Below are 15,001 nucleotides of genomic sequence, written 5' to 3'. Positions count from 1 at the left end.
ATCAAAGTTGCAAAAAATGATGGAAATGTTGAAGATCCCAAGGTTGGTGAGAATTGAATAAGGAAGTCATCAAGAAGAAGATATCAATGCTTCCTATTGTGATATTGATTCCCCATTGAATAATGATAAGATAACTCCCTCAAAACAAGATATCTCATTAGAAGAGATGGATAGAGTGCTTAATTTGGTCTCAAGCTTGACTAAAAAAACATCTATTTGTGGGTATTCTACACATATATCAAACCATGTAATCAATGAGCCATGTAGAATCCATCCATTTGGGTTCCATTCAGAAGTAAGTTTTCCTAATTTCTTGTTATCTTGGGAGATCATAATGGAGGGAAAGTATGATTTTGAATAGGCTTCTTTGGGACATGAAGGAGGAAACACCTTGATTAATGACATTAATGAATCCTATAATTCGAAAGGAAGGCTTATGATTGATTTTTCTAGTTTGAAGGAGCCTAAAGGTGAAAATTCATAGTTTAAGGATAATGATGGTGATAATAAGGACAGAAAAAATAATGTTCTATCTTTTGGGTCTTGTTCTGATAGCTATATACATCATCAACACTAGTATTTCCATGTGTGTGTGGAGTTGTGTACCATTAGATAAGACCACCAGAAGGAGAAATTACAATGTGTGAGTGTACCCCTATGGTGGGGGACTCGCTAGATTAGGTGATATCTTCCCATTATTCCTTTTAGTTTGATGATTTTCAATTTGAATATGATGCTACAGGTAAGAGAACTTGGTTGTGGATTAATCATGGTCATGGAGAGTTACCACAACTTCTGATTTTGTATGATTTGTGCCTAGAATTTGAACCAAGATTATTCAAAATTTTTTTTTTTGAGTACAAAGACAAATCAACATTTTTTTGGACTATATAGGGTGGTTCATTACTACTACACATAATGAGAAATCTACTAACAACCACCCCACATTCTTTTTATTTGAAGTTTTTTTGTATATATATTTTTGGTTTTTAGTCATTTTAGTTAGGTGTTAATTTTTTTTGTGTTGAGTCATTTTTATTTGTTTTTTTTAATATTTTGTTTCTTTTTTCTTTTTTAGTCTTTGAGTGAGGGAGTCAGTGTGTTTTGTTGGGGCTATTCCCAACATGTGGTCCATCCCAACTAGTCTCATCTTTAGAGAAGAGGTACTTCTTTGTCAAAGCATTTAGATGAAATTTTTTCTTGTACCAATTGAAAATAGATGCTACTTTAAGGTGTAAAGGACTTTTAGTCTTGAAATTAGAATTGTAGATCGATGGCTCTCAACACTTTACAAATTTAAAGATTGACTATATTAGTATTTTAAAATCAAGGTTGATAGTAGCAAAGGGATAGTTCAAACTTATTGGTTCAAACTATAGGATCTTTTCAAAGAACTACTAAGATTATTGTTTGGTGTGAGAATTTCCTAAAGTTCATAAAGAGGAATGCAAAATTATAAAACTAAAGAAAGAATCTAAGAAATGATACCACTGCCTTGGCCATGCAGTCTAAGCATGGTTACGGTACAGAAAGAGAATAAAAAGAAAGATGGTGTTAATAACTTAGAAAGATTCCAAAATGGCGAAAAAGGGTAATCTAGCAATGGGAATATGCACTCCAAAATGGCTATCCACTATCTATACAAATTGCTTCATGGGAGAATCAAATGGAAATGTGTGAGCTCCTTGAAAAAGAATCAAAAGAGGTTACTAAGAACCTAAAATGTAGAATTAGATCCCTCAAAATAGATTCTCTCATCTGGTCAAACAGTGATTGATACACAAGTTTTATGAGGATTCCTGATGAATGAACCAATGGAGTTAAAGATTGTTTCCAAGTTCCTAGATGCTCATGATAGACTACACTTTGATACATCAAAGGAAATGAATACATTGAGCACACATTAAGCTTGAAGATTCAAGATTCTCTAGTTTTGATTATCAAGGAACTTGAAAGCTGCTTGAAGTTTAGAATTCAGGTGTCATTTGAAACATGTTGAAAAAATTCTTGCTGATGAAGAAATCCTTTTGTCATTTCTTCCCATTTGTTGGAGCCTCAGAATGCACGTCCCATTCTAAGTCTCAAAATGGCCCCCCCCTAGTTTCTAAATTCCCTATGAGGCATCTAGTCTAAAGCCTTAGTCATTTTGGACCCTATCCTAGGTCTAGTTTAAACCTCAGTCTCTAATCAAGAAGGGTCAGGCAGTCAAACACGGGTAAAAGATCAAGTTTAGGACTTTATTGTGCTCAAAGTGCACACATGCAGACATACACACCTCACCCCCACTTTCTCAATGTGCACTTTCCCCCTCCCCTACTAATAAGATGCCATAATATGCATGTGCACAGGTGTGCATTTTGACATTTACAAGGAAAATTAGCACACTTGCCAAGGTGCGCTAGGTATTGCATGTGCATGGTATTGGATAACTTGTCAAGGTCATAAATTTTGACCTACAACTCAAAATTCAAAATTGTTTACACTATTGGAAAGAACTAAAAATCTAGTTTCATTCCCTAAAATAGTGAGCCTTCAACTTCCTATTTTTAAGGACCAATGAAACTTTCAACTTGGAATTTTGAGCAGAAGAACTTCGAAAAAGAACGTTTAAAAGGCCTTGAAAAGCTTGTTAAAAAAGATATGAAAAAGGTTCAAACATTTGATCATTTTAGAAAATCTAGATCACCTAGTCATAGTGCACAAAGATATGCCTAACATGAAGATGTGCAAGTGTACATAACACAAAGGTGTGGCACATAATGTGCAAGCACACAAATTATCATAACATCTTCATTATTAATAACAATAGAGATCTCCTCTAACCTTCACCTTCTAAGGAGTCACACATAAGTTTTGATTCATGAATTTACACTAAAGATCAAAGATATAGATTTTTAACACATGAAACAGAACAAGTGCATCATCTTTTGAAACTATTAATTATAAGATTCAACACATGTACTTTGGGAGTTTAGATAGAAGAAGTAGAAAGAGTTTAATTCTATGACAATGTTGGGCTATAAAGAGGGTATAAATAATCAAAAATGGCAAAATAAGTATGCAAGAGTGCTCTGAGACCTCATTTGAGAAAAACCCACAAACTACTTTCAAAACAGAGAACTTTGATTTTTTGGTGAATTAAGCACCTTGCAAAAATTCCCTAAAGGTGTGTAGGTACACATGTATGCAAGGTGTGCAAGGTGCATAAGGTGCGTAGGTGTGCTATTCACGAAGGTGCCCTAACAATTTTGAAGAAGTAACTGTGCACTGACAGTTAACTACCAGTTCCTAATTTAGAACTTTCCATGCACTAGAAACACATTCTAATGATAGTTCAACTCCTTGAAACACCCAAAGAAGTTCAAGCTTCCATTTTTAGAGTTTCCAGTGACTCTCAAGTCCTCTTGTAGCTTCATTCCTCTTATCTACTTCTTCTTTCTTTGCTTCAAGTCATGTAAAGGATCATGCACCCATTAATTGATATAAAAAAGGGTGGAGACCTACCTAGCACCATTTAGGGAGTTAGCTTGTATATAATTAGGTTTGTTTTATTAGTTTTTTAACATTTGTTTACATTTTAAGAACTCTCACTCTTAACACAAAAGAGGATATGTTTTCTTATAAATACATGGATGCAATATGTACTTAAGGCCATTATTTTGATGCAATAATATATGCTATTTGTGGTCTCATTATGAGTGTATTTATTCTTTCGAGAGTGTGTTGTGAATGGATGTTCATGAATAATAATGGAGCCAATGGTTTTGTTGTGTTGATTTGATTGTGCAATCTTTTAGTTCTTGTATTTGCCTCATGTTAACAAATTTCACTTATGTATCAAGTTGGAGAAAAGATCACATTATTGTTCTTGCATAGCTTCTTGTCTCACATGAGTGCACTTTCCATGGCCTTTTGATGCAATGAGAAGTGAAACATCTTTTAGTTATTATTGAGTTCCCATCGACGGTTGCATCAGTGGAATTGAGCAAGTGTTTCTCCTATTTGCATTGGTTTCCTACCTGATCTTTTTCGACAATTTAACTCATAGATGTGTTTTACTGTGGTTTATGTTCATCAAGAATTTCCCTTTCAAGTTATTTGCTTCAACCTCTTGTTACTTTATCTTTTTATTTACTTTGCTAACACTTGGTTAAAATAAGAATTCATATAGCTGGATCAATAATTTGGATTCATCATAAAATAGAAAATACCAAAAATATATCTCTTTTATGGTTACTTTTAAAAATATTAGATCAAACATCTTATCCAAAATTAGTTTGAACCAACAAAGGCCTTCCTCTAAAAAAATGCATTTTTCTTCAATTGAGTGGATTCTATTAGGTTGCAAGATCACTTAGAACATTGGAGTTGATCATAGATTAGCTTTTCAAGAGAGGAGTTCAAAAGGATTCCTATTGTTAAGCATCGTGCAAAATAACAACTCAATAGAAGTGGTGCTAGAAGGAGGGCCTCATACCATTCAAAAGAGAAAAACAACTTCTTGTTTTGAAATTTTGAGGTTTTAGATGTTCAAAAAATTTCTATCTGAAACTATCAGAAGGTGCATAGGTGCTCTATTTTGAGAAAGTGTGCTTCTATAGAGGTGCACATTTCCAAAATAAACACAAGTTCCTAGAACTTGGTCACTTTCATAAGCATAATAGTGATAAAGGGATACCAAGAAATCCACCCATTCACATTACATATTCCATCATCATTATCTACTCTACATTCTACTTCAAACATTCCCATCATTATGCACCATGTCTTTCTTCAATGCCTAAAGTTCACCTTTGAACCTAACTAGACCATTACACAAATTGCCCAAAAATCCAAAAAAAAATTGCCCATAGTTCATCTATGGAGAATCACAAAAAATAGAGAATCATATTAAAATTTTCAAATAAATCTATAATTAAAACCAAATTTAGCATATGAACATGATATATCACCTTTTCCCTTACACTTTGTGAGAAATGACATTCAATTGTACCTCAATCTACCACCATCATCAATAAGGGATTGGAGTGAGAAAGTTTCTAGAATAATTCAAGGTATATATTGATCCATCTTGTTCAAAATATAATAGAAAAAGTAAACTTTGGGGGAGGGGGGACATTCATCACACATCCATCTCATAATCTGCATATAAATTGAAATACCAAACTAAACATATTCATCCATAGCATGAAAAAAAATCATTCAACACATATGACACAAGATATTTGATTACCTAAAACCCTCCAATGAGAAGGTAAAACTAGGGTGGGGATGACACCCACAAATCTTCACTACTATAGTTGTAAAGTGTATACAATGAAGGTTACCATTGTTTGATCATAAACTATGATCTACCCTATGAAAGGTTTTCCCTATTAAAGGCTTACAAAGATTGTTAGATCTTTCCTTGTTAAAGGATTTTAACACCATGTTAGAAGTGTGTCTAGTTAAATAAATTCAACTTACAATGAAGTAAGCACCTTGATAAAGGATTTACAAAAGCCTATTGAGACTACTCAGTTAAAAGATTTTTATTGATTCACCTATTAGAATAATTTAGCCTTGATCCTTCAATTAGCACCTCTCTGCTAGATTTTTGATCACCTCTTTCTTTATGTATACTTGATCCTCTTTGATCTCGATCCTCTTTTTGGTAATATGACCAATCAATAAAATAAGGTGAGATATGTGGTTGTCATTTATGGCAACATATGTTTTGCAGTTTTAGTTATGATTATCTAGTGAAGGAAAATTATCTAAGTATTGGACAATGTTACAACAACATGACAAGATTTGTTGATAGTGGAATATTCTCTTGTGTAGTTAACCATAGATGCATGTCATCATCCTGATGATGCATACTAGTGCACATGTCCATATGAGAAACTGGTTCAAGTTATGGAGGAAATAATTATGCAGTTATCTCACATTACAAAACAGAGCATGTTAGCAAATTGACTTGTGCGACTTGCCGAATTGTTTTGATTACTAAATCTTGTTGAGCCAACTCTAAGGATTATATGTGAGCTAAATAAGGAAGAATTTATTAATATTTTTTATATAATTAAATAACTTCAATTACAAAGTTAATATGAATGTGATATTGTGATATGTGATGTGAAGTAATGTTATGTGATGCAAGATATGATACAAATTGATGTATGTGCAGTTACCCCTTGTATAAAGAACAGATAATTAGAAGAACTAGAAAGTAAAGCAAGTGATCTAGTGTTGTATGTATATCTATTCTCTTGAAGAACTTATTGTATATTTTCATGTTAGGGCAATGGGCTCTTCTTGCACACATTTGTATGTGATCCACCAACTCCTAACAGGGTCGAAGCAACTCCTAATAGGGTTGAGGCTTCTAACAAAGCCTAATCTCTTAAAAGGACTCAAGACACTATACATTCTTCATAGACTCCTAACAAGGTCAATATCCTTAGCTGGATTCTTATATATAGTGAATCATCTTGTGGGATTCATCCCCACTAGGGTTTTCCCTTGCCAAGGGTTTCCCTAGTTAACAAAATATGGTGTTATGAGCTCTCTTTGTGCATGGTTGTTTATATTGGTCAACATTATTGGTTTACTTTCTCATGCATGTATTAAAGTAGTTAATAATATCCAGTTGTGGGAAAAAAGATTGAAAATATTGTTTCACCCCCACCCCCCTCTCAATATTATCTATTTCTAACAATTGGTATCAGAGCCTACTTATTCAAAAGGGGCTTAATAGCTTGAATAAGATCCCTATGGATATGGAACAATTGAAGAAGAATCTTGAAGAAGCTCTTGAATAAATTGATCTCCTTACTGGTGAAAGAGATGGCCTAAAAGACAGATACAAAGATGCAAAAGCTTACATTGGTGAACTAAAGGACAAGATAGATGACCTAAAGCAAAAAAGACCTAGCTGTTAGAGTAATTAGTTGTTTTCACTTATTAATTAAATCACTTTGATTTAATTAAATAAGTTACCTATTACTCTAGTTTGCTTATGCTATCTTGTAGGTGCATATAATTAATATTTTATTAATTATATTGTGCAACCTAGCTTTTTAAGGCTTTAGGTTACCCTTTTTAGATTTTGATCTCCTTTTATAAGGATTGATCTCTTTGTATTTTTCATTATGAAGATCTGTTGAATAATATTTTCTTCGTCTGAGTTTTTTACATCAAACCCTTGCCTCTTCTTGTCTTTTTCTTCTACGTGACAAGTTTTTCACATGCGGGTTTTCTTGGGCTTCGTGGATTTGTTATGCACTTTTGCTCAAATCCTACATGGTATCAGAGCTAGATCTATTGTAGCTTGTTCGATGTTTCAGGAAAAAGGGAGAAAGGGGTTTAGCATATCTGATCTAGTGTTTTTTTAGGTTTTTTCTGAGAAAAAAGGGGGGTCACTATTTTTCAAAGTAGTTTGAGGCTAAATGGATGCTTCCATTAGATTCAGAAGGCTGTTTACGGTCAAGATTCATATATAATTTTTGTTTTTTGGCTTTCGTAGTGTTAAGCAAAAAAAAATTTACCCCTTGGGAGGCCGTACAGACATGATTTTCAAGAAAAAAATTTTAAAATAAAAAAAAAATTATTTTTTGGCCGCAACTGGGCGGCCACCACCGTGCCACCTCAAGGCCACCATCGCACCATTGTAACGTAGCCCAAGAGCCACCACCGTCGGTTGCACAACCCCAAAACCACCACGGCCTGGCTGCCATCGACAAGCCACCCACCCACCACCCCTACCAACAGTGCCACCGACGTCTTCTGCCCTGCAGTCGCCGCCCTCTCACGGCCCTGCCTACTTAGTAGCCCGCATGGCATTTTATTACATTTGGCACTTGCCACGTGGCCCCTACCATGTCAGCTACCCAGTCAACCCTCTGCCACATGGCCCTTTTACTGCCCAAATTTTTTGCCTTAAAATGCTGATGTCAGCACTACATTAACACACCTGCAGGCTCTCCAAGGTCCTTTTTGACCTACTCGCACTTTTTTGGCCGTAACTTGAGCATATGGAGGTATTTTTTCAATTCGAAAGAAGTGACAGAAAGCTAGTTTTGAGATGGAGATAGTGGTGTAGGAGTTTTCTATTTTTGATGCAGTTTAGTTTCCTATTTTTGTAGTTAAAATCCAAAGTTCTATTTTTGACTCTGGCGAGCATTTCTTGAGCATCTGATCTTTGATTTTGGACTTCTTTATATCACTGGAAAGCTCTTTCTATGCTCTTTTTAGTGATGTTGGTTGTTGTTCTAGATTATACTCCAAGTACATTCTATTCAGCCTTTTGTATTTTTGCATGTTGGTGGATATCTTGTTTGTTTCAGGTCTGGAGATCGATTTTGTTACTTCAGATGCTTTTTTTTGGCTTATACTTTTTGTTGTACTAGTCTTATGCTTTTTCTTATCATTGTTCATATTTATTGTAAGCATTTTTATGCAAACACACTGAGATAAAGTGTTACTCTTGTGTTTTGGGATGCTTTTCATCATTGTGGTTTGTTGTACTTGCACTATTTTATAAAGTTCCATGGGGGGGATAGCTGTTTGCCAGTTTTGTGCCCTCTTCCTCTTTTGCCTCATGCAGTGTTAGTGACACATGCCTTTATAGGTGTTTATACCTCACTCTTGATGTGTTTGGTTCCTGTTTTATAGGAGATTTTTGGCCCATCTTTTTAGTTGCCTGTCACCTCACCCCATCTACATTAAGGGGGGGTTATATTGTTGGTTCTAATGTTTCCTTGGTTTGATGGTTCATTAGTGTGAGTGATGTATTTAGTACGTGATCCTATATACTAGGTCATTGCAGTGGTTGGCTACCTATGCATTTCAGTGAGATGGATCATCTACCATATAGACACGCTCAATTTGTGCCTTCTATTTCTATGGAGGTTCTATAGATCAACACCTTTTTACAAAGTTTTGTGGCTTTTCATGCTTTAGTGGCTCTCTTCATGATCTCTCTTTGTTCCTTCTTCTGGAACATTCTTTGCTATCTCTTTTTGGAGTAGAGTTTTTCCCATGTGGTTTTCTCTATTTCTCTATTTCATAGAGATTTTTTATTATTGGGTACCTGCTCAAGCCTTGTTGTTGGGACCCATTTTTCTGCTTTCATAGCTGTGCTAGGTTAGCTTACCTCCTGAGCTTAGCTTAAGGGGGGGTGTTAGAGTAATTAGTTATTTTCACTTATTAATTAAATAACTCTTATTTAATTAAATAAGTTACCTATTACTTTAGTTTTCTTAAGCTATCTTGTAGGTGCATATAATTAATATTTTATTAATTATATTGTGCAACCTAACTTTTTAACGCTTTAGGTTACCCTTTTCAGATTTTGATCTCCTTTTATAAGGATTGATCTCTTTGTATTTTTCATTATGAAGATCCGTTGAATAATATTTTCTTTGTCTGAGTTTTTTAGATCAAACCCTTGCCTCTTCTTGTCTTTTTCTTCTTCATGACAGGTTTTCTGCATGCAGGTTTTATTGGGCTTCGTGGATTTGTTATGCGCTTTTTCTCAAATCCTACACTAGTAAGCAAACCAATGATGATGATATTGAAGATCTAAAGAAATAAAATGAGATCTTGAAACATGAGTTTAAAATAGTTGAACTCAAACCAAGTCTTAAGAAAAATGGAGGAAAGAATGAATCTGAAATAAAAGCTAAAAATGTAGATCTAAGATCCTAATTAAGAAAATTAACATCTTACTTGGAATCTATCAACTTAGAGCATGCATAATTAGAAAAATACATCACTATTGTGAAAGTTGAGTTGGTACAAACCAAATAGCAACTTGAGAAATTATATGCCAGTAGTGAAAAGATTGAAGAAAAAATATCTATACAAAAACCTAGTTATGACAAGACTAGACTTGGATTCTTCCTTGGACAATCCACCAAGAAATCTATTGAGAGAAAATAACCTGATACTCCTAAAGTCAAAATGGATCTAAGCACAAGCAAAATAGATGATATATCTAAAGACAAGGAGAATGTTACTCACTTTGAGAAACCTAAAGAATTTGATTAAGATGAGGACAATAGAAGAAAGGAATCTCATACCAGGTGTAATGAACTTGAACATACTAGGGAAGATTGAAAAGGTAAGTCTTTTAAACCTATTTCAAATTTTTATTGTAATAATTATCATGGATATTAAAATTATGTAGTAGATTGAAAGAAACCAAAATTTGATAATGATAAAGCAAATAGTAGAATGTTTAGGAACACTAACCATGTAGGCAATAGAAGAAGATCTCATAGTAATGAAAGTGGAGAAAGAAGAAAAATTGTTTGTTATAGATGCAACAATCTTAGACATATAGAAAGGAATTGAAGAGCACCTGGCAACCAAAATAATGACCAAAGAAGGAATGTAACTATATTCCAATTATGTAATAACTTTGTACACATATCAATTTTTTGTAGAATCGATAGAAGAAACCTTAATAAGAATTAGAACTATAGAAGAAATGATGATAGTCTAAAGGAGGAAATGAAGGAGCTGACAGAAGAATTTAAGGAAATATTTTTAAAGGCAAGAGAAACTAAATCATATAGTTCAGGAAGAAGCTCATCCTAATGTACCTAATAAGACAATAAAGTCAGTTATTGTCTATGACCCATCTTACTTGCATAGTGTGTCAATTAATAATATTTGATGTTAGAAATAATATCATAAGTTGTACAGTTAACAGTATATACTAGACATTGAGAGGAGTCTACAGTAAAGTGTGTATTGCTTAGTATGATTAGTATAAGGATATGTACGAATAATAACCTCTCTGTTATATAGAGACAATATTTTGGACTAGTGGTAGATAGGCATTTAATGTGAAGTATAGATTACAAAAGATTTAAAGGATGCAAATTGATTTATGAACATCATTTGCTTGTGCCAAATCTTAAGTGCAAGATTGAAGAGAGATTTGAAGTGTTGAAGAAGTTTGGAGATATCTAAGATCATTAAAAACCCTAAAACATGAAATTAAGGTATTTTTCAAAAAATTTGAGCATATTTTTAGAAATGGTAAGACAAGAAGTGTTTAATGTTAGTAATAGACCTATATATAACTTCAAGAAACACCCATTTGTTTCTCTACTTGATGACCCCATTGGAGCATTTTTGCAAGTGCTAGAAAATGTTTTTTATGTTGAGGACATAAGAGGTTATATTCACTATAAGATAGAAAGCATAGGAGATATTGAGATTCATAAGGAATTAGAGAAAATATGCAACAATGATTTGTCATTGAAACCTAGTTAAGCACATGTTCTATATGGACTTTGATAACCATGAATGGACAAGAATCATTCTTGGAAAAATTCATGATGACTTTCTATGGTTGGGAGATTCAAACATGTGCATTGATAATGAACTAATTCATAAGGTCATGGACTCCAAGAAGAAGGTAGAAAAAGTAATTGATTCTATCTTAAAGGAATTGGGAATGTCAAGAAAGGAATTTGAAGAGGTGAAAGGGATAGCTTTGGAAATGAAGGCCAGTGGTCAATTTGAACTATTGACCCCTACACCTATTACAGTGGTTGGACCTACTAAAGAGGTAGCAATTGCACAAATAAGTGCACAAGAACCTATAGTACCATATGTAGCAGTTATATAGCAGTGACCTTTGGGGAATCCAAAGAAAATAGAGGAAGCATCAGCACCAATGAAGTCCACAAGGCTTGAGAAAACCAAACCTGAGAAGAGAGTTAAGAAAACTACAAATGGACCTAGTAAGAAGAGAAGAACCTTGCAAATTAGTTACTCTAAATCTAAAGAAGAAATTGGTGACAGAATAATAGAACCAGTAAATTAGGAAGTGAAGACTTCAACAGGAAGAAAAGCATGGAAACCAAAGGTAGAAAATCTTAATATGAAAATTATTAATGACAATAAATTTGTGCAATTGAATAAGTATTATGACTTGTATAATAATATGGATAGAAGACACCTAGAGAATGTTGTAGTTAGAAATATGATCCTAAAAGATAAAAGGTTTGATAGCATAAGAGGTCAAATACTTGAAGATTTGTACAATAGACTAAGAAATAGGAAAAGTAGAGTAATTAAGGAAGATAAAAAAATAAGGATAAATATGGTGAAAAGGTTATGTATATTAAATAATGAGGAAGAGATAATGGAAATTCTGAAACAAATAGCACCATTGTTGAGAAATAAGAAGAGATCTATTCTTCTTATGGGAGGAAATTTTGAAGAAGTGAATGTGGAAACTCAAAAGGCAATAGTCACATACATGTCTACTATGCCTAAAGAATCTAAGGAGAGTGCACAGCCAAAGAATGCAAGCCCTATGCCTAAGGAGTCTAAGAAGAGTGTGCAGATAGAAGAGACAAGCCCCACTGTGGTAATAGTTAGTCCACCTCACAAATCTAAGCAACCAAGTGATTCACCACAAATTACCATTGGTAGTGAATCTATGCAAGTAGATAACACAAATGTGACAGCGGATAGAACTAAAGACCATTTAAAGATTTTGGCCCCAACATTGTTGGTAATATTGTTGATTATAGTACCTCATTTGATGAGGAAATAAAATAGGAGAAAAAAGGAAGAAGATGCACCTTCTACAAAGAAATTTGAATCTAGCATTGAAGTAGCTACTACAAGTGTGTCTTTAGCAATAGAAATAGTAAATCCATGTACACCACCTACGCAAGAAGCAATAGTTACTATAGCAATAGTATAGTCAGATGAAGAAGATGAGGCACAAAACCTTATATCTTCTTTAAGTAAACTCCTTGAAAAGAAGAAATTAGTCAAGTCTATTGAAAAGAATTCAACCTCAACTTTGGATAGATTGGAAAAGATAGTAATTTTTGTTGATACACCTATAAACATTCAACAAAGAGCAACAATTTTGTGCAAAACCTTTGATAATGAGTTTACAACACTTACCAATGTTGCTACAATTCAAGCATAGACTGAGCATGATAGTAAACTTCTTAATACCATGTGTACAAATATAAGAAATGATATAGAAACACTAAATGTATGCATTAAGGCATTAAGGTAGAGTATCTAGGAAGGGAAGCAAGTATATGCTAAGTGCAACATGACATACCTTCACCTTCATAGTTTTGATGAGAAAATCAAAGAGAAGGTAACTAAACTTTAGATGCTTACTGATAACTTTTTGCAATAGAATAAAAAATTAGAAACCTTTGAGTATACAATACAAGCAATTCATGATAGCATCTAGGATATACAAGAAAAAAAGGAAAAAGATCTGAAAAGATTTACTCTTTTGAGGGACCATTTATCCCCAAAGATTATATTGTTACAAAATTAGTTGGAGAAATTCTTGGCAGCTAAGACCTCATATGACAAGTTTGTGGCTATAGATTTGAATGCAGAAAAGTTAGTTGCATATGTTCTATGTATGCTAATCAGTGTGTTTGATGCACTAAAAGATAGTTGGAAGAAACACCTTGTGCAGTTAAAAAGTAACTTCAGTTATTGTTTTTCCAAGTTTTGATGTAGCTTTTAGATTTGGATGGGATTTTATTTTTGTTGACACCTTTGTCATTGATGTCAAAGGGGAGAAATAAGGAAAATTGTAATTGCAATTGTAAATGTAAGTTATATAGTTGTATCTTGAAGTATAGTAGTAAGCTTTGCTTTAAGAAAGCCTTGTAATTGGAGTTATAAGGGATGTAATCTTTTGTAAACATGAATATAATGTTTTTACTATGTTATGGTTATTTATTTTGATTGGTATGACAACATGTTTGAAACATAGCCAATTTTCCCAAAATGTTGCCATCAATGTCAAAGGGGGAGATTGTTGGCAATATGACCAATCAATCAAATAAGGTGATATGTGTCATTGTCATTTATGGAAACATATGTTTTGTAGTTTAGTTATGATTATCTATGAAGGAAAATTGTCTAAGTATTGGACAATGTTACAGCAACATGACAAGATTTTTTGATAGTGGAATATTATTTTGTGCAGTTAACCCCAAATGCATGATGTCATCCTGATGATGCATACCAATGTGCATATCCATACAAGAAACCTAGTTAAAGTTATGGAGGAAATACTAATGCAATTATCTCATAATGTAGAACAGAGCATGTCAGCAAATTGACTTGTATGACTTGCAAAATTGTTTTGATTACTAAACCTTGATGAGTCAACTCTAAGGATGATATGTGAGTTGACTAAGGAAGAATTTATTGATATGTTTGATATAAGTAAAGAAATTCAATTGTGAAGTTAATATGAATGTGATATTGTGATATGTGATGTGAAGTAATGTTATGTGATGCAATATATGATGCAAATTGATGTATGTGCAGTTACCCCTTGTATGAAGAACTGACAATCAGAAGAACTATGAAGTACAAGTGATCTAGTGTTGTATGTATATATATTCTCTTGAAGAACTTATTTTATAGTTGCATGCTAAGGTAGTGGGCTCTTCTTGCATACATTTGTATGTGATCCACCAACTCCTAACAAGGTTGAAGCAACTCCTAATAGGGTTGAGGCTTCTAAGAAGGCTAAGTCTCCTAACAGGGACTCGAGACACTATACATTCTTCATGGACTCTTAACAGGGTCAATATCCTTAACTGTATTCTTATATATAATGAATCATCTTGTGGGTTTGATCCCCATCAAGGTTTTCCCTTGGCCAAGGTTTCCCTAGTTAAAAAAATATGGTGTTATGAGCTCTCTTTGTGCATGGTTGTTTATATTTTTCAACATTATTGGTTTACTTTCTCATGCATGTATTAAAGTAGTTAATAATATCCAATTGTAGGAAAAAAGATTGAAAATACTAATTCACCACCTCCCCCAACCTACCTTCAGTATTACCTATTTCTAACACCTCTCTGATTAGATGTATCACTTTTGTCCTCTCTCTACTTTCATCTATTCTCTCTAACTAATTCTGCAATTTAATCCTGTCATAACTCCTTAGTCACCATGAAAGCTTTGTCTATGCATGCAAACTTCTCTCTTC

At 33.6% G+C, this 15,001-nt stretch overlaps 1 pseudogene; it reads right to left on the bottom strand.

The window, feature by feature from the left end:
- The window catches only part of LOC149538919 (uncharacterized), a 107,434-nt pseudogene extending 99,610 nt beyond the window's left edge, over window positions 1-7,824 (bottom strand).
- Between the last annotated feature and the right edge of the window lie 7,177 nt (window positions 7,825-15,001).

This window comes from Cupressus sempervirens, chromosome 9 (genome assembly GCF_028749045.1).
Source record: "Cupressus sempervirens isolate cs-2001-9-10 chromosome 9, ASM2874904v1, whole genome shotgun sequence".
Taxonomy (NCBI): Eukaryota; Viridiplantae; Streptophyta; class Pinopsida; order Cupressales; family Cupressaceae; genus Cupressus; species Cupressus sempervirens.
This window is presented reverse-complemented; position numbering and strand designations above follow the sequence as displayed.